We start from the raw sequence: 17,235 nt of genomic DNA, 5'->3' as shown, positions 1-17,235 counted from the left end.
AAATTACTTATATCGGCGTAAGAGGTGGATTTTGGAAATCGGTGTGATTGCTAGTCGTCTTCAACGCTACTTTTATGATGCGATGAGAGAGTTTGTCAGAGTTCCGTCTTCTCTGTAAGCTCCGAAGCTTCGTGTGTCCAGTGCCCGGTGCGGGATATCGAGGGCAGTCCGGCAGCGGCGCGCCCGCGCCCAGGGCGCCGCCCCACGGGGGCCCATCGCGTCCGCGGCACACTTGTGCCCCAAACAGCGGCAAGGCATGGTCGCAAAAGGCAAAAACAAAAGAAAAATCACGTCTCGTGCTAAGGGATGGGTCCCATCGATTCGGCCGGTGGGCATGCGCGCTGCGCCACCCGTCGGGGCCGGTCGCTATTCCGTGCCGCGAGAATCAAGTGTGCCGTGGCCCGAATTCTGCAAGCCGATCGACGAAGTCGGCCGTGACGGAACAAACGCGAAAATCGCCAAATCGGGCCGAGTTTGAATTTGTCCGGGCGATTTTTTATTTTTTGCCGGAAGGACTAGGGCCGGGCATGGTGCGCTAGCTCCCGGATTAGGGCATGAGGAACGGGATATGAAGCGGCGATTTCCGGACGTTTTTAAGGTAAGAGGGGGAGTTGAGAGAATTTGCGTGGAATTCGCGCTGGGGCATTATTGGAAGTTTTGTGGGTGTGGTATGCTACAAACACTTGATGGTTTTAATTGCGAGCGGCCGACTTTCACGCTTTCGCGAACGTTTTTTAAAAGTTTTCAAAGAGGACAGTTGCAACCGACGCACTTGCGAAACTTTAAAATGGGAAAATCCTCGCGGAAAAGTAAAAGTAGCGGACGAAAAAACTTCAATTGGGGATGGAATGAAGCGTCATTATTTGCGTAATTTGGAGTTTTTTGTGACGAAGAAGTAGCTCCAACCTTGAAAAGTTTTGGAGTTTTTTGCCAAGTAGATGACTCGACTCGCCCCTCCCAAAAAATTGAAGCCATATAACTAAGGCCCAAAAGGCATCACTTGTCAATCGATATCTTGAAGGATTATGGGCAAATTTTTGCCTACTTACAAATTTACCAAACTCACAAGTTTTTTCACCACCTTCAATTTTCTACTTTCCTACTTCTAGTTTTTAATCTGAAAATATTCAGACGTGCAATTACTAGATTCTGCGCCATTTACGTCCTAATAACCACATTTAGCTATTCGCTTCTTAATTGTAGACGTCGTGAATTCTCTTTTCTGCTAATTGCTGGGAAAACTCATCCAACTTAAATTTAGCTCTAACGGCTAATATTTTAATTATCTACTCACGCTCAAGCCAATCGATACACTATAATAAAATCGGATTGCATCCGTGCAATAAATCACGCGGTATTTGACAAGTAATCAGCTTCGACAGGAGCTGTCAAAATTTATAACGTTTGCAATTAGCTAGAAGAGTTGCACTGAAAACACATTATTGTATTTGTACACTAAATTAAATTTGTATGAGGAGGAATTTACATGTACATATGTCAAAGATTCGTGTTTTATCGGTTTGTGGGGAGTATTTTCAAATTTAAACAAAAGTGGAATAAAAGGTTCCTGGTTAAGGGACCGATAACTGTCAAAATGGAAACAAGAACGAAATTGAGCCAACCTAAGAGAAACTGAACTTTATTCTGCATAGCGTGTTTATAAGAATGAACAATTCTTTACTTTGTAGTTCCTTTCTAATTATTTAATTTCATCCATTTTTCAACAGTTGTTATTAGGTTCTATTTTTCTACAGAAATATACAAAACTACTATTAATAAAAAACAAGTTCAGTCAATTTTTTAGATATTTGAATTTGAATTTATTTTTGTATAATCTCACCCTAGATTGAGTTTAATTAGATTTTTGTTATGTGAGATTGACTTGATCAAGTGTCAAAGTAGAAATGCGACTATAATCTGATTCCTACGACATAATTATACCAAATGGGAATCAAAGGAGGTATTCTAGTTTGATTACACAAACTAAGCATTTCTTGATGAAGAAAAATTTAGTTCAATGTTGCTAAAGTAGTTTATAATATTACATGTCCTTTTCGATCTCAAACTTTTGTGAATACTTCGAATTAAAGTGAACGAACGCCGTATAATAAAGTCACAACTTACTCACTTTAAAGCAAACACGATCTTGTGCAGATAATAATTTCACACTTCTGACACAGAATTACTCCAGACGTTCCACAACACAATTTTATGCTGCTGCTCCAAGTTTCTAGTTTTACGTTTAGTTTTATAAAAGTAAAGGAGAGCTTTGTTGTCCTGTGATGTTCTTATTTAAGTTGTGCTTCCGTACGTCTGAATAAAGTAACTTCATGCAGATATCTGCTGTTAATATTTTATTCATGAGTGTACTGTTGTCTTGATAAAAATTTTATATTAGCAGGTCCAAAATAGTCTTTTTTTATTTAAAACAATGAAGAAAAATTATAATTATGTAGAACAACTTACAACAGTACAAAATGGTTCAACATTGGTTTAATTTGTGTAAAATTACTACGGCCCATATTATAAGTGAACTTTTGTCGAAAGAGAAAAGGGATTAGCCTGTATTCATGTAAAGCTTGAAGGTATTTAGTGTCAATTAACTAATCAAAATGCACAACGGCTCGTGTCCAGCTAATTTGCAGCATGTGATGAATTGTGGTGGAAAAGCTCCCTGCATGTTAACGGGTTTCTGTTCAACATTTCGTGCTATTTTACCAATCGAACCGTTTCATATTTTCTTCGTACCTCAACCACCGATATTAGAATAAACAAAACACTCGTCACTTTTTCGCAAATCCGCCGCCCTCGGCGCAATTCCTACAAAAACGCCGTAAATCCCCGCCGCCCCCAAAAAATGATTGTCAGAAGCAGCTCGTCCCCAATCGATAATGCAAGGAAGAAGAATTGTGGATGGAAAACGAATTTGTGATAAGTCTTCGGCTTACCGAATGCAGCCCGTCTTATTAGATGACGGATTCTCAAATATTTGTCGACGAAGCGCTCCCTCCAGTTTGCTTTTTCTGTATTTTCCCCCGAAACCGACAGATAAAAGAATTAGAATCTCGCCGACCGACTCTATTTGCCGGCGAGAAGAATCGCCAGATTTGGCCTTCGTTATCGCTCCTTCTAATCAATTATAAATTCCGCGATCAATTCCGGGCCAATTAGGGCGAGTTGGGATATCTGCTTTAAGCATCCAGGGCCGGCCGGAGTAGTAGCCCGCGGGAGCCGCATCGATTGTGGGATTAATTTGTTAGAGACAGGGCGGAAAAATCTGCCGAGGTTTTTGGTTGAGTGGGTATTTTATTGTGATGGGTTCGAAAATGCTCCAATGAAATTAGCTCACATAAAATATGAAAATTGTGAAACATTTTGTGAGGATAATTAAATTAATTTTTTCAATGAATACGTATTTTTCGGTCTTTTTTTGAAGTAGTTCCTGTGAACATATAAAATAGAGTAAAAGCAAAAGGCACAGCGACTAAGCATGGAAAAAATTGGTCTAAAATCGCACCTGAAGACAAATTTCAAGCAAATGCAATGTGCTAGAAAAAAATGTTGACAGGATTGGGATCGAACTAACGCGAGCAGAGTTAAAGTTCTTTCAGAAATCTATACGTCACCAAATCCAAATATCAGCTATGGCACAAAAATTTTGTGAAGTAATTGTGATAAAAATTAAGGCAGACTCATAAAACACAAATATAGGAGTATTTAACTAAATGCGACAATTTATTTATTAATTAAGTCAAGAACGACTCACTCCATTTTCGCGAAATTTTGGGAGAACAGTACCGTTATTATTAGTATTACAGTGCATCTATCCAAACTGTCAAAATGAGGCCGTATTGTTAACACGCAACAAAGGTCTCTTGCACCCCCAGTCGTTTGATCGGCTGGTGAAAAAAATCGGCGAACTTTATTTTACATATAGTTTAATGAAATGTTTGAAATAGATTGTGAACAGAATCAAACATTAATTGAAACTGTTTATAAACAAATAATAATATATAATCTAAATATTCTTGTGACAAAAAAATGAAAAAAACGTAAGAATCCATGGCTTATGTGTATTTTTTGTAAAAGTTAGTCATCAGCACTTACTAAGATAAAACTGATTTTGGCAAATCATATACTCTATAAGAAAAGAGAGGGTGGGTGGGCGGGGCTAGTAGCTGCTAAGATAAGAATAATTTTGGTTAATGAGATATTCTCTAAGAAAAGAGAGGGTGTCACGAAAAATCGAAAGGAAAAAATTGTCTGAACATACGCAAATTAGGAAAAGGGTGCTTGAAAAATAAAATAAAATACGTACAAAATATGTAACAAAAAACGTCAACAAATTTTTGATAAAACAAAAATAAGACAAAATTACCGATCAAAATAGCCTTCATAAAAGATTTAAAACATGTTAAAAAAACAACACCTAATTTGAAATTAATGCAAAATTCTAACCTTTAGATTTCTTCTTCTGCTACAATTTAGCGAATCATCTTCATTTACGAACCCACTGCAACAAAAAGAAAAATACCATAGAAGTTAACATCAATTTTATACTGTTACGATTTTCGGTGAATTAAATTTTCATCAGGGTGTAACTCAATAATTTATTTCTTTACTCGAATTTACACGAATAACTAGTGCAACGATTATGTACAGAAATTATTCCGGCGAATTTCACTGGACCCTCTTGACTCAACTAGCTGAATAATCCGTTCCCCAAAGGTGGACTCTATTTAAACAATTCGCGGCGAAACCCTACGTCACCGCTTCTAGACTTCTCCGGAATCCCCATTCGCGACTTCCGTTTCCAGGCGTTTCTTTAGCGCTCCGTCGCTCAGTCGCATTGAGCGGCGTAAGACCAGAGGCGTCGTAAGGGTGTATTTCGTACAATACATACTAATTTTTAATAACGGTGCAATTCAACATTACAGATTTAATAAGTAGATAAGATTTAGATAATATGAATCAGAAAAAGTTTAAATTTTAAGCAAAATTTTACATTTACATCACCGCTTGTCAAAATAGAATTCAATTCCCATTTTACACTAAATAAAATCAGTCCGTGAAATGGAGAAAGGAGGTGGGCGGGGCTATTGCTTGCCCACCCCTTCTTCATTCCGGTGACTGCTCTTAATATTGTTAAGTCTTATCTTAGCAACTTCTAGTCCCACCTATCCGCCTTCTATTTTTTTTGAGAGGGCAAGTCATTTCCCAAAATCAGTGTTTTCTTACCAGTACTAGCCCCGCCCACCCGCCTTCTACTTTATTAGAGGTTATGTCATTTGCCACAATCAGTCTTATCCTAGCAGGCACTACCCTCGCCCACCGCGCTGTTTTCATTGTAACCATTTTATTTGTGTTCAGTATAAGATTCACCTTTCATTCAGACTAGATAAAATATATATTTCCGAAATGTAGGCAGGGTGGGTGGGCTTCCTTAATTATATGTTCTTTTGTAGAGTGGGAATGGAAACTAACGGAAGCTGTTAAAAAAAAAGAAAAAAAGTGCTAAAAATGAGAGAACGGGTGGGTGGGCCGGGCTAAGTTTAACTTTTCTTAGAGTCCTTTATAACTAAGAAATAGCCCCACCCACCCTCTCTTCATTCTAGTGACTGTTCTAAATATTGTTCAGTCTCATCTTAGCAACAAGCCCCGCCCACCCACCCTCTATTTTATTAGACTGTATGCCACTTGTCACAATCAATCTTATCATAGCAAGTACTAGCTCCGCCCACCCACCCTTTATTTTCTTAGAGGATGTCATTTACCAAAATCAGTCTTAGCAGATACTAGCCCCGCCCACCCGCGCTGTTTTCATTCTAACGATTTTATTTCTGTTCAGTATAAGATCCACACCTTTCATTTAAACTAGATAAAATATATAATAATGAAATGAAGGCGGGATGGGTGGGCGTGGTTAATTACATGTTCTTCTGTGGTGTGGGAACGGAAACTAGTAGAATTTAGGCTGTTAAAAAAAAGAAAAAAAAGGGCTAATCGTATTTTTTTCATTATACTACAACGTGTTTCAAAATGATTTTCATCTAGTCGCTTATGGTTGCAGATTTTCATCAAGGGAAAGATAGGAGTTGAAACGATTTCAAAGCTTACTAAGTGAACATCATTTTGAAACACCCTTTGTTTGCTATAAGATAATTATATTTCTTATTTCAGAAGAAAAAAATGAGAGAACGGGTGGGTGGGCGGGGCTAAGTTTTACCTTTTCTTGTCGTCTTTTATAAAAAAGCAATAGCCCCACCCACCCACCCTCTCTTCATTCCCGTGACTACTCTTAATATTGTTCAGTTTTATCTTAGTAACTTCTAGTCGCACTCATCCGCCCTCTGTTTTTTTAGAGGGTAAGTCATTTGACAAAATTAATCTTATCTTAGCAAGCACTAGCCCCGCGCACCCGCCCTCCCTCTACTTTCTTAGACGGTATGTCATTTGCCACAATCAGTCTTATCGCAGCAAGTACTAGTCCCGCCCACCCACCCTTTATTTTCTTAAAGAATATGTTATTTACCAAAATCAGTCTTAGCAGATACTAGCCTCGCCCACCCGCCCTGTTTTCATTCTAACGATTTTATTTGTGTTCAGTATAAGGGTCCACCTTTCATTCGGACTAGATAAAATATATATAACCGAAATGAAGGCGGGGTGGGTGGGAGAGGTTAATTATATGTTATTTTGTAGAGTGGGAATAGAAACTAGCAGAATTTGTGCTTTTTTTACTTCCCGAGCGTAAGCAAAGGAAGTATTGTAATTGAGTCCGTCGGCCGACTCTCCACTTTTACGTTTTCTCGATGTTTCATGATCCCTAGAAGACGAAGAAATAGGTCTTCCATTTCCGTCTGTCTGTCCGTCTGTCCGTCTGTCTGCCGTCCCGGATTTTTATTAGACAGATAATCTCCGAAAGTACTGGACCGATTGTTGTGAAATTTTGTACTTATATTAGGAATATCATGTACATGGTAAAACGCTAACCAAAATTTGTCTAATCATCCCCACCACTAATACGATGACGTCACTTCAAAATTGTACATAGTAAATGGGTTTTAAATTGTATAAAATAACATGTAGTTTACGGCTCCAAATTGAGTTTTTACCCGAAACGTCCAGATTTTTGGAAAAAAAATCAAAATTACAAAACATTTTGCAATTTAATTTTGAATCTGCTAACTCCAATGTTTTGAAATGTTGCGGATGTTTTAAGGCTATAAAGAGCATCATAAATCTTTAGACAAAATGTATTTGGTTATCCCTCCAAAAACTTGATGACGTCAACTCAAATGTTTGCCGAATAAATCCTATCTAAAGTGTACAAAGTATGATGAGTCTGTACTTGTGATATATCACTCCATCCATATTTTTGGATTTGCATATACAGGGTGACTCAAAAAAATTAATGAATACGTAAATTTATTTTACTGATTTACTCAGGAACTACAAAACCGAATGCTTTGAAATCTTAAAATTATCATAAGCATGGCAAATTTTTTATCAAAATGTATTTAGTCGTCCCCCCTAAAAAATGTATGACGTCACCCCAACACACAATTTTGCTGAATAAATCCTATCTAAAATGTACAAAATATGATGAGTCTGTACTTGTAATTTATCATTCCATTCATATTTTTTGAATTTGCATATACCGGGTGACTCAAAAAAAAAGAAAATGAATGTGTAAATTCATTTTATTTTATCCTATATTGTAACCATACCGATAACACGTTGACAACGAGTTACGTTAAGTCTTATCTTATAAAGTACTAGCCCCGCCCACCCGCGCTCTATTTTCTTAGACGATATGTCATTTATCACAACCAATTTTATCGTAGCAAGTATTAGCCCCGCCCACCCACCCTTTATTTTCTTAGAGGATATGCCATTTACCAAAATCAGTGTTATCTTAGCAGATACTAGGTCCGCCCACCCGAAGCTGTTTTCATTTTAACGATTTTATTTGTGTTTAGTATAAGATCCACCTTTCATTCAAACTTGATACAATATATATTAATGAAATTAAGGCGGGGTTGGGTGGGCGTGTTTAATTATATGTTCTTTTGTAGAGTACGAATGGAAACTAGCAGAACTTAGGCTGTTAAAAAAAAAACAAAAAAGTGGTAATCGTACTTTGTTCATTATACAATTTGCTATAAGATATATAAGCAATAGCCCCACCCACCCACCTCCTCTTCATCCCAGTGACTACTCTTAATACTGTTCAGACTTATCTTAATAATTTCTAGCCCCACTCATCCGCCCTCTATGTTCTTAGAGAATAAGTCATTTACCCAAATTAGTCTTATCTTAGCAAGTACATACTAGCCCCGCCTACCCGGCCTGTATTTTCTTAGACGGTATGTCATGTGTCACAATCAGCCTTTAGTCAAGAAGTGAAGAAATAAGGTACAATACATTGAATAATAGACCGATACATAAAGACTAATAGCAACACTGTTTAAATCCTGATTTCCTTCCCTTCCGCGCCGATTCTTGTAGTTGATTTTGCGATTTTTGTTTTGTGAAAAGCTTTATAAAGAAAAAACCAATGCCGTAAATAACATTGTGCGATCGATGGAAAATATATTTAAACCAGATAACCAACGGGAAAATGAACTCTCAGTAATTACATGATTAACTTCGTGTATTTATGTTTACACTTCGAAAGAATTCGACCATAATCACGTATAAACATCAACGCCCGCATAAAAGAAAATGAAGTTTGACTCATTAATACAAGGGAAAATTTAAATTTAAATACTGAAACATTACAAAGAAAAATTTAATTAACAACGAAGTAGTTTTGGAATATTTCGTTCAAGGGGAATATTATTATTATTATATTTTAAAAGCATGCATTTCTAGAAACTTTCGTCTCAAATAGAAGGTTTGCGACAACGTCGACTAAATTGAGAGTTAAAGAAGATTTTAAGAAAAATTTTAAAATTCCGCTGCCAATTGAAAAGAAGTTTCCGCGTCGTTTTCAAAGAATATATTTGCAGTGGAACGCGACACAGCTATTGACTGACGTCTGTTCCACCGCAACAAAAGATTGAAGAATCTTGCTGGAGTGTTTTAAGTGTCGCACCTACAGAAGAACTACAGAAATACGTGTGTACTGACACACAAAAATTGAGTGCAAAAATAAATTTAAAAAATAATTAAAATAAAAGAAAAATCTAACAAAATATTATTAAGGAATTGGGTTCGTGAATAAAGATGAACGATGAAGAGAGAGACACATGGATATAGGAGAGAGCACAGCATTGTTTAGATGAAAAGATGTTCTAATAGCGTAGGTACATACTGGAATATTTTCCCCAGCATTCATAGTTCTTTTGAAAGTGGTTTCATAACGAGAATTATCTTTGTGGAAAATAAATGGCCGGAAGCAATAGAATTCTGATTGTAGCTAAAATCTATCCTTTGTAAGGAAAGGATTGGCAATAGCTCAGGTTGCACTTGAACGAACAGCACAATTATGTATTAATTTTTAATATTCCATTGCTAAGAAGTTGTAAACTAAATAAATAGTATAAACTTTTATTTTACCTTAAACAGTCGACGAAATAATCCACGGAAAGCGATTTTAAGATTCAAGGAATGCCTTATTTCCTTCTTAATAAAAAACCAATTAAACTTCCATATTTTTTAAGTTTTATTAATACATAAAATTGCTTTTGTAATTTTTTCCGAATTAGATTTACCTGTAATTACCTCGTGCTTATTTCGTTTACTTAAGGAAAAATTTTATTTCATTCCGCTTCAACTAATGTTGCTTTTAACATCTTACTTAAAATTCCACTTCAAAGGACAAGTCCGAAATATATATTTTATTTAGAAAAAGTTTATTTCTGCGTTATGTAGACTTTGAGTAAATCTATTTACAGAAAAAACACGTTCACAAATAATTCTTGACTTTGTCCTCACTTCATGCCACTGAAAAATATCAAACTTAAGTTTGAAAAAAACAAGTATTTTGGAGAAGTTAATTCGTTCGAGCGAATTTTATGTCCCAGAAGACATTATTGTGCGATTTCGTCGAAGACCTACTATTGAACTATTAACACAGCTACCTCCCTTATTTATGTTATCATAAATCGAATAAGTCCTTAAACTCTTGCTCATAACATTTATAAGTAATCTGTTAACGACATCTCGTGGTGGAACTAATGTAATATCACCCTTTCTTAACAAAATGATCCATTTGAATCCGCTCAAGTCTAAGTAATTTCCAATTTAAAATGAAAACGACAAAAATTGGTTTTGTGCTACTCGGAATGTGTATTCATTATAATGATTAAAAGTCACGTTAGTGCCTGTTTATCAACGACATTGTCTATACGTGTTTATAACTGAGACAAAGGTCAAAGGTGGACAAGTTTACATCGTAACTAACTAAATTAATAGCGAAATTACTTCGACTCGCCGACGAGAACCCATTGTTAAACATCAGTACCTAATTAGGAAAAGTACCGCCTCATCAACGTTACGCTCACCATCAAGCCTCATTTCTTTAATTATTCTATTTTTTCTCTTGAATATTTTCTTCCAAACACACCCTCAGGACAGCTCCTACACCCCTATTAAATAAAACCAGATTCTTTTGACAATTCCGGCGCCGAGGCGGTCCTTTAGGGCCCATTTTTGTTGTTAATTTCGGAGAAAGTTAACAAAGGGATTCAGGCAAGTGCTTTCCGCAGCCGCCTCGTTGCCATGATTATTTTATAAGGTTTCGTTGGTGTTGCCAATTTCAGGTGGTTGTCTACGAAGGGTGTGAAAATAAAGTAAATATGGCGAGAGGAATACTCGTTAGACGTTAAAGGAGAAGCGAATTTATTTTTATCAGGGCGAAGTTTCCGATGTCGGAGAGAAATTCGAAGCTTTTCCTATAGGTCGCTTGCATGGAAAACTGTTTGAGGAGATTAAAAATATTTCTGGGGTTATTTAGTTGGGTGAATGTTAAGAACTAGAAATATTGATGAGTCAATGTAGTTTTTTTGAAGCTCGCGTGGTAGCGATGAATAATTTAGTCTAGCGAAATTTAATTACGCACTTGCAAAAAACCCATTTCGAAATATTTTATGAAACATTAATTTAATTACGAATGAGGGGAACCGTGTCATAAACTGATTGCGGCTGGAGTGCTTCATGTACAAAATTATCATATAAAATAATGGAATATTTTGTTTACAAAAGTTGTTTATTGTGGTTCCATTTAGCGACGACACGTGGATTTATACTAAAGTTAAAAAATTCTTCAAGAATCTCTCGTTTCGGATGCATTCCTGATGAGGTTTGTCCGTCGTCAACTAAACCAGAACTCTAGTATAGCTAATTAATTTCATTATCCAAACTTGTTAATATGTACAACGTCGACTGAGTTTAATTTGTTTCAGCGTTATTTAACAGAGTTGTGTAATTACTGGTTATTTTATGATAGTGAACTACTAACTGGACGAAATTAGAAACAAACAAACCTTTCTGAAAAATCTAATTCACGATTTTTAGTAGCTCATTAATGATATTTGCATTGAAAACATTGTGAATATAATATTGCATTTATCAAATACTTTGCTGAACCGTTATAATTGAAACAGTGGAATATTTCTGCATGAATTAGTTTGGAAATTCACAAATTCTGCCGTTTATACAAGCGTGAGTAATGGGCTGGGCGGTCGAAAATATTTTGAGGTGTACCGCGTTACAGTTGGCATCACTGATTTCAGGTGTCCACGATATCAGCGCTGTAAAGTTTCTAGATTGTAGGTTCTTTTATTGTCAGAGAAAATGATTGAAGCGTAATCGAATGAGAGATGAATTGGTTTTTCAAAGTTGGATTCATTAACGAATTTACGGTTACGGTTTTACTTTCTATAAACACATTAATGGCAATAAAACAATGGATGTATAATAATAACTCAGACTGATTGTTATTAAATTTTAGGTGTATTTTGAAAACATCGCTTCAAAATTTTCAAGTTGTGGTTTATTAATCCGCCTTACTTTTGACCTTCGTCCTTTTTTATGTCCGCTTTCTTTCCTGTGGATGTAGGTCTCTCATTTCCTTGCAGGCATTTCTGGTTATCTTAGCATCCCTTGGTCGGTAACTGGTCGACCGCTGCCTTGGCCAGGGTTAGTTGAGCCGTTGGGGATTGGGGGTCTGTTATTATTTTGTGCTTTCATATGATAGGAGTTTAGCCGTAAAACACCACGTTGGCTAGACGTCTTCGTGGTGGAGGATATTTATGTAGGTGTTGGCAGAATCTTGGATTGGGAGCAGATTTCTCCCAGTCATAGGAGTTGGGACTGATATTTTTTTTTCTAAAGAATGTGAAAGAATTTTCGGAGTCCTTTGACTTTTATTTTTGAAAGAATTGAAAAAATCCCTGGAGTCAGAAGAAACTAAACTTGTTTTATTACCTGTGCTTACTTAGTTTTCAGAGCAAAATTAAATACAGGAACATTTAAAATTTGTGCTATATAATTTTAATTTAAAAGTACCATAAAGAATGTCTGACACGTAAATAGCAGAGATTTTCTCCCCTGGAGAAAATTAGCCACTCGACGAAAGACGTGTACTAAACTTTTCGCTCGTGGATAAAATATGCCTAATAATAAATAAGCTACGGTCTTTAGTGCACCAAGATTTATGAGCAAACGTTTACTAGATGAATATTTTTTTATCGAAATCTACAGCGAAGTGTCTTTTCGTGATGACATGATTTTAAATAACACAATTGATGACAAGAAGCTATCAAACCGGTAGTAATTTATATTTTTTTCTTCCCGACTCAAAGCTGAGCGAAGTGTCGTTATTTGTCACAGCTTGTGGAACAGAGAAATGTTGGTCTTCCGTTTCTATTTGTCTCTTGGGAATTTTATTAGCCGATAAATTTCGAAACTACGAAAACTATTCTAAAATTTAAGACATCATACTGAATTTATTATTATATAGACGGTAAACGCTAACTAGAATTTGTCCACCCACCCTCGCTAAAAATTGACGACGTTATTAGTTTTTTTAGCAAGGTTACCTGAAATCTATAGCGTAAAGCGCTTCTTGACGTTGAGTTTTACGTTGAATATTTTTTACAGAATCTTGTAGAGTGTATCGTACTTTAATCACCCACTCTCCGCCACTGCCTATGATTGGAACGTATTATGTTACGAAAACACTCTGTTAATTGGTTTGTATTTGGTCTGGAGTACACTTCTCCAGCACCCATGATAGGAAATGGTTCAACAATTGCTCCAAAAATATCAATCCTTAATCCTAGTTTTGACTTTGTTTAAGTCTTAGATTTTACCGCTTGTCTATGTAGAATTCTACTCCTATTTTACACTAGAAAAATATAAAGTCAGTGAAATAAAGGATAGAAGTGGAAGGAGCTAAGTTTGCCTTTTTTCTGCAGAGTCTATCAGCAAGTAATTGGCCCGCCCACCCGCCCCACCCTTGATTCTAGGGACCACTCTTAATATTGTTAATTAATGTCAAGATTATTATTTCATTAGAACCTTAGGCAAATCTGTTGAACCTTTGTTGAAAAAGTAGATGAATTGTAAACAAATTTTGTGGAAAATATTGAACGGGTGTTAAATAGGCATATCAGACTTGAGAATTATATTTAAAAAGTATTATTATTGATGCTCCTCCCACTTGTAGAAGCTCCACCTCATTAAGTCATTTTATTAGTTCCGAGAAAAGGAGTAGCGTTTACACTAGTACCTCATAATACGGTAAAGTCGTTTTTCGATGAAAAATTAAAATTTTATAAAATAATGTAATTCTAAATTATATTATTTATCAATATAAAATCCAACTTCCATTTCAGAGCCAATAAAATGAGTCATCAAAACTAAGTAGGGGTGGGTGGGTGGGGCTAGTTTTGACTTTGTTTAAGTCTTAGATTTTACCGCTTGTCTATGTAGAATTCAACTCCTATTTTACTCTAGATAATATATAAAGTCAGTGAAATAAAGGAAGGAAGTGGGAGGAGCTAAGTTTGCCTTTTTTCTACCGACTCTATTAGCAAGTAATTGGCCCGCCCACCCATCCCACCCTTGATTGTAGTGACCACTCTTAATATTGTTAATTAACGACAACATTATTATCTTATTAGAGCCTTAGACAAATCTGTTGAACCTTTGCTGAAAAAGTAGATGAATTGTAAACAAATTTTGTGGAAAATATTGAGCCGGTGTTAAATAAGCATATCAGACTCGAGAATTATATTTAAATAGTATATTATTAGCCAAGGTTGCAGAGCCAAGCATTCTAGACCGAGCGCAAATTAGAACCCGAGACGCGCAGCGTCGAGGGCTCTGAAGCGCGAGGTCTAGAAGTGGCTTTGCAACCGTGGTTAATATACTATTTTTTTCACTAGTAGAAACCATAAGACAATTAATTGAAAAAATAAACGTTCATTTTTTGACGCAACGTGATTTTGTTTTGATTTCTAATCAAACTTAATCCAAATCTTCAACACAAAGAAAATCGTTTATATTATACTTGTCGCTGAGTTAATCATTTTATCCTCTACCGTCTACCAACTACCATGCGTATACTCAAGTAATGTTTGTAGCACACATTTGTTCTTTTTTTAAGAAATAATCAGATCAAACATTGCGTACATAACCTCAAATTTTCTTTTTGAACCGGTGGTCGCAAAAGTTGTATTTGCTACCACTAAATGAGTCGACATTTGCATGCGTCCTGGCTGCTAGTGAAAAAAAGTATTATTATTGATGCTCCTCCCACTAGTAGGAGCTCCACCTTATTAAATCATTTTATTAGTTCCGAGAAAAGGAGTAGGGTTTACACTAGTACCTCATATGATACGGTAAAGTCGTTTTTCGATCAAAAATTAAAATTTTATAAAAAAAAATATAATTCTAGATTCTATTATTTATCAATATAAAGTCCAACTTCCGTTTCAGAGCCAATAAAATGAGTCACCAAAACCAAGTAGGGGTGGGTGGGTGGGGCTAGTTTTTACTTTGTTTAAGTCTTAAATTTTACCGCTTGTCCATTTAGAATTCAACTCCTATTTTACACTAGATAAAATATAAAGTCAGTGAAATAAAGGAAGGAAGTGGGAGGAGCTAAGTTTGCCTTATTTCTGCAGGGTCTATCAGCAAGTAATTGGCACGCCCACCCGCCCCACCCTTGATTCTAGTGACCATTCTTAATATTGTTAATTAAGAGAAGATTATTATCTTATTAGAACCTTAGACAAATCTGTTGAACCTTTTCTGAAAAAGTAGATGAATTGTAAACAAATTTTGTGGAAAATATTGAGCCGGTGTTAAATAAGAATATCAGACTTGAGAATTATATTTAAAAAGTATTATTATTGATGCTCCTCCCACTAGTAGAAGCTCCACCTTATTAAATCATTTTATTAGTTCGGGAAGAGGGGTAGGTTCATAGTTGTACCTCATATGATACGGCAAAGTCGTTTTTCGACCAAAAATTGAGAAAAAAAAATTAAAAAATGTAGTTCTAGATTCTATTATTTATCAATATAAAATCCAACTACCGTTTCTGAGCCAATAAAATGAGTCACCAAAACCAAGTAGGGGTGGGTGGGTGGGTGGGGCTAGTTTTGACTTTGTTTAAGTCTTAGATTTTACCGCTTGTCTATATACAATTCAACTGCTATTTTAGTCTAGATAATATATAAAGTCAGTGAAATAAAGGATGGAAGTGTGAGGAGCTAAGTTTGCCTTTTTTCTGCAGAGTCTATCAGCAAGTAATTGGCCCGCCCACCCGCCCCACCCTTGATTTCACTGTCCACTCTTAATATTGTTAATTAACGAGAAGATTATTATCTTATTAGAAACTTACGCAAATCTGTTAAACCTTTGCTGAAAAAGTAGATGAATTGTAAACAAATTTTGTGGAAAAAATTGAGCCAGTGTTAAATAAGCATATCAGACTTGGGAATTATATTTAAAAAGTATTATTATCGATGCTCTTCCCACTAGTAGAAGCTCCACCTTACTAAATCATTTCATTGGTTCCGAGAAAAGGAGCAGCGTTTACACTAGTACCTCATATGATACGGTAAAGTCGTTTTTCGATGAAAAATTAAAATTTTATAAGAAAAAAGTAAAACTAGATTATATTATTTATCAATATAAAATCCAACTTCCGTTTCAGAGCAAATAAAATGAGTCACCAAAACCAAATAGGGGTTGGTGGGTGGGGCTAGTTTTGACTTTGTTTAAGTCTTAGATTTTACCGCTTATCCATTTAGAATTCAACTCCTATTTTACACTAGATAAAATATAAAGTCAGTGAAATAAAGGAAGGAAGTGGGAGGAGCTAAGGTTGCCTTTTTTCTACAAAGTCTATTAGCAAGTAATTGGCCCGTCCACCCGCCCCCCCCCTCCCCTTATTTCTAATGACCATTTTCTTAATATTGTTAATTGACGAGAAGATTATTATCTTATTAGAACCTTAGACAAATCTGTTGAACCTTTTCTGAAAAATTAGATGAATTGTAAACAAATTTTGTGGGAAATATTAAGCCGGTGTTAAATAAGCATATTAGACTTGAGAATTATATTTAAAAAGTATTATTATTGATGCTCCTCCCACTAGTAGAAGCTCCACCTTATTAAATCATTTTATTAGTTCGGAGAAGAGGGGTAGGTTAACACTTGTAACTCATATCATACGGCAAAGTCGTTTTTCGACCAAAAATTGAAAAACAAAATAAAAAGTTGTAGTTCTAGATTATATTGTTTGTTAATATAAAATCTAACTTCCGTTTCAGAGCAAATAAAATGAGTCACCAAAACCAAGTAGGGGTGGGTGGGTGGGGCTAGTTTTGTCTTTGTTTAAGTCTTAGATTTTACCGCTTGTCTATTTAGAATTAGAAATTATTTTACTCTAGATAATATATAAAGTCAGTGAAATAAATGAAGGAAGTGGGAGGAGCTAAGTTTACCTTTTTTCTACAGAGTTTATAACCAAGTAATTGCTTAAGGTATTAGACACAGTATTCAGCGCTCTTGAGGTTCAACAAATACAGCTTCTTCGAAAACTGGTAAAATTTGATTTTATATTATACCCTCTATAATTTAAAAAAATGGAGGCTGATTCATAAATCCCACGCTTAGGAGTATACTATTCTGTAAAATGTAAATAACATTTGAATCGCTTTACGCAGAAAGGACATAAGTCATAAAACTTTGTTTTAAGTAAACCAAAAA

General features: G+C 35.7%; 1 protein-coding gene across 1 annotated transcript in view; it reads left to right on the top strand.

Moving 5' to 3' along the window:
* The first annotated feature begins 392 nt into the window (after positions 1-392).
* Positions 393-17,235, top strand: part of LOC135136009 (uncharacterized) — a 147,620-nt gene continuing 130,777 nt past the window's right edge. The window contains exon 1 of the mRNA XM_064065125.1: positions 393-598. The gene's annotated coding sequence lies outside the window, so the exon portion shown is untranslated. The remainder of the gene's footprint in view (positions 599-17,235) is intronic.

Source organism: Zophobas morio, unplaced genomic scaffold (genome assembly GCF_036711695.1).
Source record: "Zophobas morio isolate AGI-343-1 ecotype UQ-CSIRO unplaced genomic scaffold, CSIRO_AGI_Zmor_V1 ptg000004l, whole genome shotgun sequence".
In the NCBI taxonomy this organism is placed as follows: domain Eukaryota; kingdom Metazoa; phylum Arthropoda; class Insecta; order Coleoptera; family Tenebrionidae; genus Zophobas; species Zophobas morio.
This window is presented reverse-complemented; position numbering and strand designations above follow the sequence as displayed.